This window comes from Gracilinanus agilis, chromosome 6, assembly GCF_016433145.1.
Source record: "Gracilinanus agilis isolate LMUSP501 chromosome 6, AgileGrace, whole genome shotgun sequence".
NCBI lineage: Eukaryota > Metazoa > Chordata > Mammalia > Didelphimorphia > Didelphidae > Gracilinanus > Gracilinanus agilis.
This window is the reverse complement of record NC_058135.1, coordinates 288,770,193-288,782,151: the sequence shown is the minus strand read 5'-3', so window position 1 is coordinate 288,782,151 and position 11,959 is coordinate 288,770,193.

The following is an 11,959-nucleotide window of genomic DNA, read 5'->3' as shown; positions in this document are numbered from 1 at the left end:
GCTTCAAGCGGCAGAGGCTCCTCTGCTTTTATCTCTCTTTCCTCTTTTGAAGAGAGGTTTTTAGGTGGGGGAAGGTCTGCTAGTGACTTTTTCATTCGAATTTTAAAGCTTTGTTTTGATTTACTATGAGCTTTTTCCTCCTCCTCTGATTCTAACACTGAAATCTTAAAGATTTCATTCTCTTCATTCTGACCAGATAACAAAGTTGTTTTTTCAGCAGCCGATGAAATTTTTTCTGACATTTGTTCTGATCCGTGCTCAGTATAATAATTTTTTAAATTATTGCCAACTTTTTGCCTGAATTCTAAGGGAATCGGGTTACAATTTTGAATAAGATCAAGAAATTTAGTGAGTTGTTCTTTACTAACTTTTACTCCCCATTTTCTGAGGATGTGCTTAGTTATATCAATTAAAAGAGTTCTTTCCTTTGATTCACTGTGTCCCATCCTGTTGATCTATTCTTTTACTTCTAGTGTCTTCCCTTAAGGGGAGAGTTCTGAAAACTCTGGATTTCTTGCCCTTCTTCGGGCAGAAACTAAACTGTTGTAATTTGGGAGTTGTCTGAGGGGGAGGGCAAATATTTACCTGAATCCAGCAATCCAAGGTCCCTGTTCAGGCGCCAATTGTGGAGATCTCTTTATCATCTCTGATAATCTGATGACAGTTTAGTTGATAAGGAAATAAGGACAGGACAAGGGAAATGTCTTTTACTTCATGCTTCCAGCTCTGGCTCCAGGAGCATGGAGTTTATTATATATATTTCAAGACTCATTTCACACAAAAGAACCCCTCCACACCCGGAAACTTTGCAGATGCGCAGAAGTTACAAATTATGTCACATCAAAACACAAAATATTGGCTTCAGAATAGACCAAGGCCAAGGCTGAATTTTTACTAGGTTCTTATCAGAAAGCCAAGTTGAGGAGTATCTTGGCCTTAGCTATAACAGGCAGCAGCATTCCTTGCTGTGTTAACAATGTTAACCCTTTAAATTCAGGTTTGATAGGAACTTAAAGCTTTTCAGTAAGGCCATAATACTTTTCAAGAAGAAATCACAAGGATCACAAAAGGGGTCAAAAGAGGAGTCTCAGATTTTTATCTATTCTCTTATTGGCTTCCCACAACAGTGGGACTCTGAGCATGCTATTAACCTTCTATCTACCATAGACTCTTCATCTGTAAAACAGGGATACTTCTCAGGTAGTTGAAAGAATAAAAGGATCTAATATCCAATCCAATCCAAGAAACATTTATTAAGGATGTGGTAGGTTCTAGGCATTGTGCTAAGCACTGATGTTACAATGAATTAAAAAGAAGACAGCCTGCACCTTCAAGAGGCTTACACTCTAACAGGGTAAGAGAACACTCAAAAGAAGTCAGGGAAGTGGGGTAGAAGGGGAACACCAAAGTGTATCTGACTCTGGGGCATCTCATTCCATTGAGTTGAGAAAGCAGATGCAGAGTGCAGTGAGGTGAAAAGACCAGGGTTTGCTCTTTATAAAGGAAGACACTGGGAGGAGTTTGGTACTCCATCTTCCAGCACTCCAAACAGAGAGAAAGGAGGCTGAGGGAGATAATGTAGGGCAACACTTGAGTTAGCAGCATGGTGATGAGATTAGAGGTGATGAGCTTAACCTGAGAGAGGCATCTTGTTCTGTGAAGATGAAATAAGGCATGACAGAAGGTGCAAAGTCCAATCCTATAAAATGTGAAGTATATCATGCCTCTTTGTGTTTATAATATCCATAAAGCACTTTGCAAACATTAAAATGCTACATCAACGCTAGGTATTATCATTCTAAATATCTTTTGACAGAGGCTGAGAAAGGTTGAGAGGCAACTTAGAAGAGAATATAAAATGAGTACAAACTCCAGCAGTTCCCCATTGACCCTAGGATAAAACACATATTCATCAGTTTATCTTTTAAAACCCAGATAAATCTATTCCTAAACTATCTTTCAGACATTATTGGACATTATTCCCCATTCTTCCCTTGATGATTGAAACAAACTGGCCTGCTCTCTATCCTCATATATACCACTCCATCTCTCATCTCTTTGCATTTGAACTACTCATCTGCCATCTCTGGAATGCACTCCATCCTCCTCTTGCTAAATAGAACCTCTTATCATTTCTTTCATTATGCAGCTCAACCACCTTTTTCTACATGAAGACATTCCTGGTCATTCAGGTAGCACTTCTGATATAGTTTGAATAGTCCCAATCTAGACCTTTGTGTTTAATAATCTATGGCTTAAAGTAGAGCTGACTGTACCACACCCAGTTCACTCTGCTTCAATTCATACAAATCTACTCTACATGATATATATTAGAATTTTGTGATGTCTCCTTTGGATAAATGTTGAGTCTCATCATGCAACAACAAGGAAGAAAATAGCAATTGATACCAAATATCAGATTTGCATGAAAATATTAATGTTCTTTGGATCCCATTATGCCCCAGAACAGCATTGCTTCAGTGTCTTCTCCTATAGGGTCAGACCCACCAGACACTTCTGGTAAGTATGCTATGTAGCTCATTGATCCCTGTTTTAAGATTTCAGGGGTTGAATTGATTATATGAAAGGCAGAGCACAAAGGACTTAGGTACAAAGCCTCACTTTTTTCTTTCAGATTGTCTAGCTTCCTGTCCTGGATTTAGTGCTTTTCCTTATGGCCAAAGCCCCAGGACAGTCAAAACTATTTTTTCAGTAAATATTCATGCTCAAACATGAACTTTTTAGTAATTAAATTCTAATATGCTCTCAGGTCAGTAGCCAAGACTTTTTTTAGTATAAATTCATTGACTTGCATGATGATATATGGTGAATCACAGAATCTCTGAGCTCAAAGGGACCTGAGAATACAACTAATACATCCTATATGTACACAAGAATCTCTCCTCTCCAACAGCTCTGGAAGACCCACATAGAGGCAATTGATGCCAAACAGAGTAAGTATTGAGCTCAGCTTTCTCCATTGTAGGGCTTAGAATTCTTACTGAGGTCTTACTGCTCAATAGACATCTCTCCAAGAAGAAGAGTTTAGCCTGCTCCTGGCCTAGGTCTTTCTATCTTTCTAGCTGAACAATCTAAGGCTTCATTCTAGTTCCAGTTCATTCCTACCCTTGGTTCAGGCTGATTCTCTGTCCCAGGTCAGTAGTGCCTGGTGTCCAGCATTTGCCGCCTAGGGTATCTGTCTCAGTTGATCACATGAATATGACTTTCTTCTTTCTTTCATGGTTTGAGACTTAAGAGATGCACTTTTGAACAAGTGAAATAACAAAAATCCCCAACTATGATATTCAGTTACTGTCCTTAGTCATGATTTTTTACCTTAGGCAAATGACTAATGGATTGAACTTGCTTCTGTTCATTAAGATGAAGGAATAGGCTTCAGGTTGTAGGTTAGGACTACAAGGGACATTAGAGGCCATCAAGTCTTATTTATACCTCATTATATAAATATGGAAACTGAGACTGAGAGAGGCTAAGTGACCTTGCCCAAAATCACACAGCTAGTAGGTACAAGAGCTATGATTTCCACCAAGGTCCTCTGACTGAGGAGTCAAGAGACATTCCACTGTACCACTCTGTAAGTCACTCTGATCATCACAGTCTCAAAGAACTTTACAAAAATGCCCAACATTGAGTACTCATTCTATTTTCATAGGCACACATAGACAAAACTGCAGCTCACATTGATCTTAGAGCATGTGGACATGCTGGTGACTCTAATGGATAGGTTGTGATCCACTCTGTTGGGCCAAATGCCCACAGGCTTGAGATCACAGAGCCACTGAATAATAGACATATTTTGCTAGTCAGTTTAATGCTTGGTCTCCCCTATAGTTCATAGAATGTGTCTTAGTTTTGTGTCAAGCACAGAGAGACTGTTTGATGGCTCTGTTAATAACTGAAGAAACAGAGAAAAATTATATGTGTCACAACTTGGTTTAATTTCTGATATCAACATATTCAATCCTGCCCAGATTATGTCAATAGAAGGGTGGCAAATTATCCTGAGAGAAAATCTCTCTGTAATGAGAAGTAGCTTGAGAATAAGGAGATTTTATTGGGGATGTGGCGGGGGGGGGGGGGTCAGGGGGAGGAAGGGAACTAACAGAGAAGTCCTGTGTAGCAATGGGACAAACTGGTGAATACCCTCACCATGCTTAGATCCAACCAGATATGGATGTACTTGTGTATGTACATCCTATATATGTAAACATATCTAATGCAGAGAACATGCTAAAGTATAAATTTATGTAAGAGAAGGAAGGAGAGTGAGAAAAACAATTCTTTTCTTCATATTTTTTATAATGAATGACTATGAGATATAATGTGAGAGGTAAGCTATATTTGGAAATGAGAATGTAAAAAGGAGAGCAATAAATCAAAATTAAAATTTTACTTGGGGTGTAGTTAGATAAATGAAATATGACTGCAGTAAAGTCAGGGTCAAATGCCCAAGGGCTGCTTACTATAATTTGACTAGGGTAAGTGATGTTCAACCAAAGCTAAACATTGTGTGCAGAGAAGTCGCTGCTGCCAGAGGCAGAGAAGAGTCAGGATGGGGTTCTCTGACTTACTTAGAACAATTGGGGGAATGGGGCATTTCCAGGTTCTAATGACTGCACTGATGAGCATTCCTGGGATGCTTTATGCCTGTCACTTTTACATAAGGCACTTCACAGAAGGGATACCACAGCACCATTGCCAGGTCCAGAACCAGACAAGTGCTGAGTCTCTTTTCTCAAGAGATGGAAGGCATGGGGACCTGCTCAGTGTCCATTCCCGTGGATAAGGCTGGGAAGCCAGAGAGGTGCCTCAGGTTCACTGAGCCTCAGTGGCAGCTCCTGAATGCAAATGTCACAGAGGAAGCAAGACTGGCCACTGAGGACTGCCTGGATGGATGGGTCTATGACAAGAGTGTCTTCCTCTCTACCATTGTCATTGAGGTCAGTTGAAATCCTACTGCGAGCCAATAGCTGTTTGATCAGATTTTTCACTTTCCTTTTAACCCAGAAAATAGCATCAAACTCTCAATTCTCTTCTACTCAAAGTGACCCCCTCCCTAGGAAAATCAGAAAAAGAAGCCCAAAGTCTCTTGGCAAGTTGCTTTTCTTTTGTGTGGGTGAGTCCTTTTTTATTCCTAGTTAACTCTGGCTCCACTGAAGGGCTCTGGGAGGCAGAAGTTTCATAATGGTAATAATGAGGTCTTCTGGATGTTTTATATTATGTCACATGGGCTCCATGTGTTGAACATTAGGCATACAATACTATTAGAATTGGATGATTAGTAACCCAGTCTTTGTCAGTAATAACTGACAGATCTCTAGCTCTACAGATATTACCTCATTTGGTCTTCACAACACCTGTAAAGTAATTGATACAAATATGATAGACATTTGATAGATCAGGAAACAGAGAATTGAGGTCAAATGGCTTGTCCAGTGTCACACAGCTAGGAAGTGTCTGAGGGAGGAATTTTGTCCTTGTCATCTGTTTTTTTAAAAATTGGGATTTCCTAAATAAAGGAAGTTCTTACAGAGAATATCTCTATACACACAGCCCATCAGCTAGGTTGCAAGATTAGGTGAGCTGCCTGAGAGACCCTGAGATATTGACTGACTTCCCAAGGTAACCAAGCCAGAATGGGACAGAGGGACTGTGTGAACCTGGGTATTCTTGATTCCAAGCCTTCCTTTTGTGCACCACACACACTGGGATACAAGCCATCTTCTCTTTTTAGGCAGTTTCACACAGAGGAATTCAATGTGTCCTCTGAGCCAGAACCCAAAATATCAAGTCTCTGACCACCAGGAGACTTCAACTACTGAGTTAAATACACTGTCCCTATAGTGCTATGACCTGAATATGTGGGTGTTCTGCAAACAGGGTGGATCCAAACCCATTCGGTATAGTCACTGCGGTGTTGAACATCCACTCAGTCCAATGTAGATTTGACTCTTCTCCATGTTTTACTATGAATTTGCTGTAGGAGGGACAACCAACATGGTGGTGGTCTACATTGAGTTCTCTTGCCAGGGGCACACAGCTGGTAAGTGTCTGAGGCCAGGTTTGATCTCAGATCTTCTTAACTCCAGGCTCTGTACTCTATCCAATGCACCATCTAGCTGCTCACTAGCCCTGTAAGACTTTTTTGTTATTCAGTCATTTCTGCCATATCTCACTCTTTGTAACTGTCTTTCTGAGGTCTTCTTAGCAATAATGCTGGTGTGCATTTGCCTTTTCCTTCTTACATGATGAATAAGAATCTTTTAAGAGTAAAATTTTAAGACTGAAGCAGAAGCAATTCTAATGAGGACTGAAAAAGAATTCTTGATAGGAATTAATGAGGATGCATAGGGAGCCCATCAAGAAAATAAGAAATTTCTATTTCTAAAATTTAATTTTTATTCATTAATTTTTAGATTGGTTTTTTTCCATCATTCATACTTCCAAATATGTTACCCAACATCTGTTAGCTAGCAACCTATCTTTGTAACAGAGAGTGAAAAAAGAAAAGAGAAAAAATACAGTTTAACAAAAGTAAATCCACAAATCATTATTTTGATGATGTACAAGATACTCCACACCCATAGCTTCCCTCTTCTGTAAATAAAGGACAGAAGAGCATTTTCTAATCTCTACTTCACATAGAAATGTTGCCTAAAATTGATACTAATATAGAATTTCTAAATATACATCCATATAACCCAATAATCAAAACTTTTGATGAGGGCTGCCATGGATAGGATGGAATTTTGTGACATCTCTCCAAAATCATTTGATTTTATCTATGTGCCTACCTGGCTTCTCCTCATGGAACACCTGAGTTCTGCTTATTTTTCAGGACTTTGTGAGTGAGGCCTGATTGAGACTTGAATTTTTATCATTTGGGTCTATTTTGATGTTAGAATGACATATTTATAAGTAATTCATTGGTTAATCAAAATGCGATTTGTTTTATCAAAGTATAGTAAGGGATAAAAGTAAAGCTGAAGGCAATAGAGGAAACTAAGATGCAGATGGGTTATGTGACTTGCTCAGGGATATGCAGATATGAAATGTTGAAGGTAGGACCAATTCAAAGGGGTAAACTTCTGCTACAAAGAAAAGAAATTTCATGGTCACTGTCCAGTTAAAAAGATCCCTGAAGAGTTATGAAAAAGAATGATATTTGCCTCCAGAGAAAGAATAGTAGGTGTAGGAATACAGATGAAATCTTTTGATTTAACTCTTGTTTGTTTTGGCATTTGTTTGGGGGTTTTTGTTTTGTAAGATTATTCAATTACAAAAAATGAATAATATGGGAATATGTTTTGCATGATATTACATGTATAACCCAGAATGAATTCTTTTTCATCACCTGGAGGGGGGAAGGAAGAAAGAAGAATTCAATGTAGATCATATAACTTCAGAAAACTTATGTGGAAATTTGTAATTAAAATAATAAAGAAAGAAAGAATTCTTTAAAAAGATCCCTCCAAAGTTCATATTTTTTTATCATTTCTCCAGTGTACACTGGAATTACTACTGTAATCTACATTGCAGTATCCCTCATGGATTAAACCTAAAAATGTCTTAGAAAGACATTCTCTGAGGAGAATTCCTCTTGAGAGTTGGAAGATGTTTGCTCACATGGCCCATTTTGGACAAAAGCAAAGACTAAAGTCATGAGAGGAAGGAACTGATGTCCTTTACTTTGCTAGCTATTCTTAACATGAGTTATTTGGATGGGAAAAGGATTACCTTCCAGTAACCTAGAATTGTTTGCTTTCTGGAGGGAATTCAAACCATTAAGTGTTTTATGAGACTAGAAGAGAATTGTAGAAAGAACTGTAATCTGTGATAGAACTTGGGCACTCCAGGAATGTTGGGATGTTAAGCAGCTGGGAATCTTGAATTGACTTCCCCTCTGAGAAGAGCTTGTTGGATTTTCTTAGTGCTTTATTTTTATGTTTTTGTATGTGTTTATGAGCTCCTCTATGTCCTTTAGACTTACTCACATTGCTGTGGTGGGGAATAAAGGCTGTCCTCTTGCCAACATGCACTTAATTCTCCTAAGTGCTTGCACAGGATCTGATGCCTCTGTTTCCTCATGTATGGAAAAGAAGATACATGTAGAGTTTGTTGGATTAAAATGACCGACACAATAAGTAAAAAAAGAAAATAGCTTTTATGGTCAAATTCCCTCAATTGCAATATCAATTAAATGTTTGATGAGCCCTGAGACTTAGAGTTACTTTGACAATTCCTGACCCCCAGGAAATGAAGACTAAAAGATAAGAAAGGCCAGTTTTATTTTATTTTGGGGGGAGGGTGAATATTTTATTTTTTACTTTAATATTTTTTAATTTTTTTATTTTTATTGGGAATATTTTTACATGGTCTTTTCATAATCTTTTCCCCTCCTCCTCTCTTTCTTCCCTCCTAAAGCAAACAAACAGTTCCACAGGGTTATACATGTATTATAGTTCAAAACCTATTTCTATGTTATTCATATTTGCAGTAGAGAGATCTTTAATATCAAAACCCTAATCAGATCCTTATCACACTACGTGATGAAGAATATATATATTGTTGTACCCAAATTTTAATACCTAGCCCAGGTTCATGGCCGAAGGAAGAATCACACTGACAATGCAATATGCAAGAAGAGGCTCATTCTTTACTAGCAATAATAGCGAGGGTCGCTAGGCAGAGAGGCATGCCTGAACTGACACCTTGGAATTCTCAGCCAAGAGTTGATATAGAAATGTTTGGGGAAGGGGGTTGGTACATACATAATTATCAAGGTAGTGTCAGGGACAGGTGGTCAGGAAGCATCTGGGGAGGGGGAGTTTCAGGGTCAGGGGTCTGGAAGCATTTGGCAAATATACATTAAGTAGGCAAATATTGTTAAGCAGGCAAATAGAGAAAAACATTCCTCAAGAAGGTTAATATCCATCAGATAAGATAGCTTCAGTTTTAGGGTTATGATAGGGGGAGATAAGGAAGACTGTGCTGGGAAACCTTGGGGGCTGGGGGTAGCTTGTCCAGGCCAGAAATAGTTCAGTAGACTGCCAGACTGATTTTTAAATCCAACTATATATATATATATTAACCCTTAACTTCTGTGTACTGGCTCCTAGGTGGAAGAGTGGTAAGGGCCGGGCAATGGGGGTTAAGTGACTCGCCCAGGGCCACACAGCTGGGAAGTGTCTGAGGCCGGATTTGAACCCAGGACCTCCCATCTCTAGGCCTGGCTTACAATCCACTGAGCTACCCAGCTGCCCCCAAAGCATATATTTTTCTTCTGCGTTTCAGCTCCCACAGTTCTTTCTCAGGATGTGGAGAGCATCTTTCTCCCGAGTCCCTCAGGGTTGTCCTGGGTCATTGCATGCTGCTAGTAGAGAAGTCAGTTACATTTGATGGTGCTACAATGTATCCGTCTCTGTGTACAACGTTCTCCTGGTTCTGCTCCTTTTGCTCTATCTGATCAGTCAGACCTCCTTAAACTGCACTGAGCTATCTTAAATAATGTTTCTCTACACTAATTGATGAATCTTAATTTGATAATTAACTTCTTAAGTAATGTGTATATAATCTTCTTAGACAAGACCTCTGACAGCTTCTTACTCCAGTCCTTTCCACCTGTCAGTCCTAGTGGACACAAAACAGCTCTTTAGCTCCCCCTTCAGGTTCTGAAGAGAAAAACTCTCAGTAAAACACTCAGCTCAGTATGAGAATCTCAAATTTCAAATAAGCAGTTTCAAAGTTACTATATATCTTCTTGTCAACGTGGAATCTAGAGACCCCAAACTTGTGGCTTAGTGAGATCTGATGAACCCCAAGTTTTAGGAATAGCTTGTAGGACGGAGACCCCCAAAGCTTATGCTTCCCTGTTCCCCTGAGAATCCACCCTGAAGGGAATCTCAGACTAGCAGTTGCAGACTGAATAATAGACCCCAGGGTAAATGCTAAATATTCTTTTGTCTTGGGTTGCCTTGCCCATTGTATCCAAGACCCAGTCCCAGGAAGACACACCTGGGCAGGGACCATCCTTGAGTATCCATTGTGTAAGCAGCCCCTTCCCTACACCCTGGCCTCTAGCTATGATTCCTTTCTTTAGCTTGATTGTATCCTGTCAGTATAATGTCCATCATCTCTCCCAGCCCCTGGATCTTCCCAAATGGTATATAAGATCCCCAATTTCCTTTGTTCCTTGGAGTCTCCATCTAGCGGTGTCACTCCCAGGGGGTCAGGGATCAGAGTGAAGCTGTGTTCAATTCTTGGATTCTGCCACAAGGCGCAGCTCTGCATAAGAGGCCTCCTCAGCCCTGCTCCCCCTTTCCCTTGATTAAAGAGTGGTTTTATGACTATTTAATAGTTCTGCGTTTTTTCTAAGTTAACATTCTTTTGCTGTCAGAGAAAGACCCAGCCTCCTACTCCCAAGCAAATCTGAGAGACAGGACCCTCAGGGAGCCAGAGATGGCCCAAATGCCAGCTGCCAACTCCTTATTTCCTAGCTCCCTTACAGGGCCTGCTGCAGACTTTGCCTATCTCCTCCCTTAAAGGAGACAACATAAAAGTGTAAAAACCCTTTCTCTAATCTAAAACTGCTCTTAATGAAACTAAATAAATTCTTATCACAACATATTGAAAAACCATGCAGAAAGATCCATCAGTTTAAAGTTTTACCTAAAAACCTGATAAATGTAATTCATAAAGATCAATAAAAATGTGCTTGAATGAACAAGTAATTGATTGAATTGAGTCCAAATCTAATAATTATACACCTATTCAAAATGTTCAAGTTTTCCACATGGGATCACATTTTCAATCTTTCTCTTCTTTTCTTTCTCACTTTCTGGCATCTTCCCCAGTGGGATCTGGTTTGTGGACAGAAGTTACTGAAATCAAGTGCTCCAATAATATCCACAGCAGGACAGCTGGCAGGAAGTCTTGTGTTTGAGATACTCTCTGACAGGTGAGTCTGCAGGATTTACGTGGAGGTAGGTCTCCAATGGATATACAAATGTGCTTGAAATGCCATGGTGCAAAATCTTGGGAGCTTCAAACATTGGGATGCAAACTGGTGAAGGTAGAACATGAGAGATAACTTTAAGTCTTCCTTCTGCCCCTTCTCTACACAACATCCTAGTGTTCCGTCCCATAGGTCCTTTCAGGGAGATCTGTTTCTTAATCAAAATTATTATGTTCAATGCCTCATCATGAATTCAGCAATGCTATTGATGGGATACACCAGGTTACTTTCTAGACTGTCACCACTCATGAAGTGGCCACAGACAAGTCAAAATTCCAGACAGGAAGATTTCTTGTATCACACCATGGAGCATGGAGTCACTCACCCTATCAAACTTAAAGCGCTTAGGTCCCAAACAAGAGCAAACAGATGATCCTTTCTCTCTACTTTCTCACTAGTAGACCAAGGCTTGGAAGGAAGGACAAAGGGTGAGCTCCAAAAATACAGAACAAATGAACCTATCTCTTCCTCTCCCTCTCCCTCCCCCCCTACACCCTCTCTTTCACTCTTTTTCTCTTTCTTTCTGTCCCATTCATATGGAAATAGAGCACACAGAAGAAGATACTACTACCTAATTTAGAGAGACATTACATATTGAAGCTGTGAGTTTTCTCCTTCTCACTATGCTCAGGTTGGATTATTATCTTATAAAAAATTCTATTTAGAGGGGGCAGCTGGGTAGCTCAGTAGATTGAGATCCAGGCCTAGAGATAGGAGGTCCTGGGTTCAAATCTGGCCTCAGACACTTCCCTGCTGTGTGACCCTGGGCAAGTCACTTAACCCCCATTACTTAGCCCTTACCACTCCTTACCACTCTTCTGCCCTGGAGCCAATACACATTATTGACTCTGAGATGGAAAGTAAGGGTTTAAAAAATATAGATAGATAGATAGATAGATAGATAGATAGATAGATAGATAGATA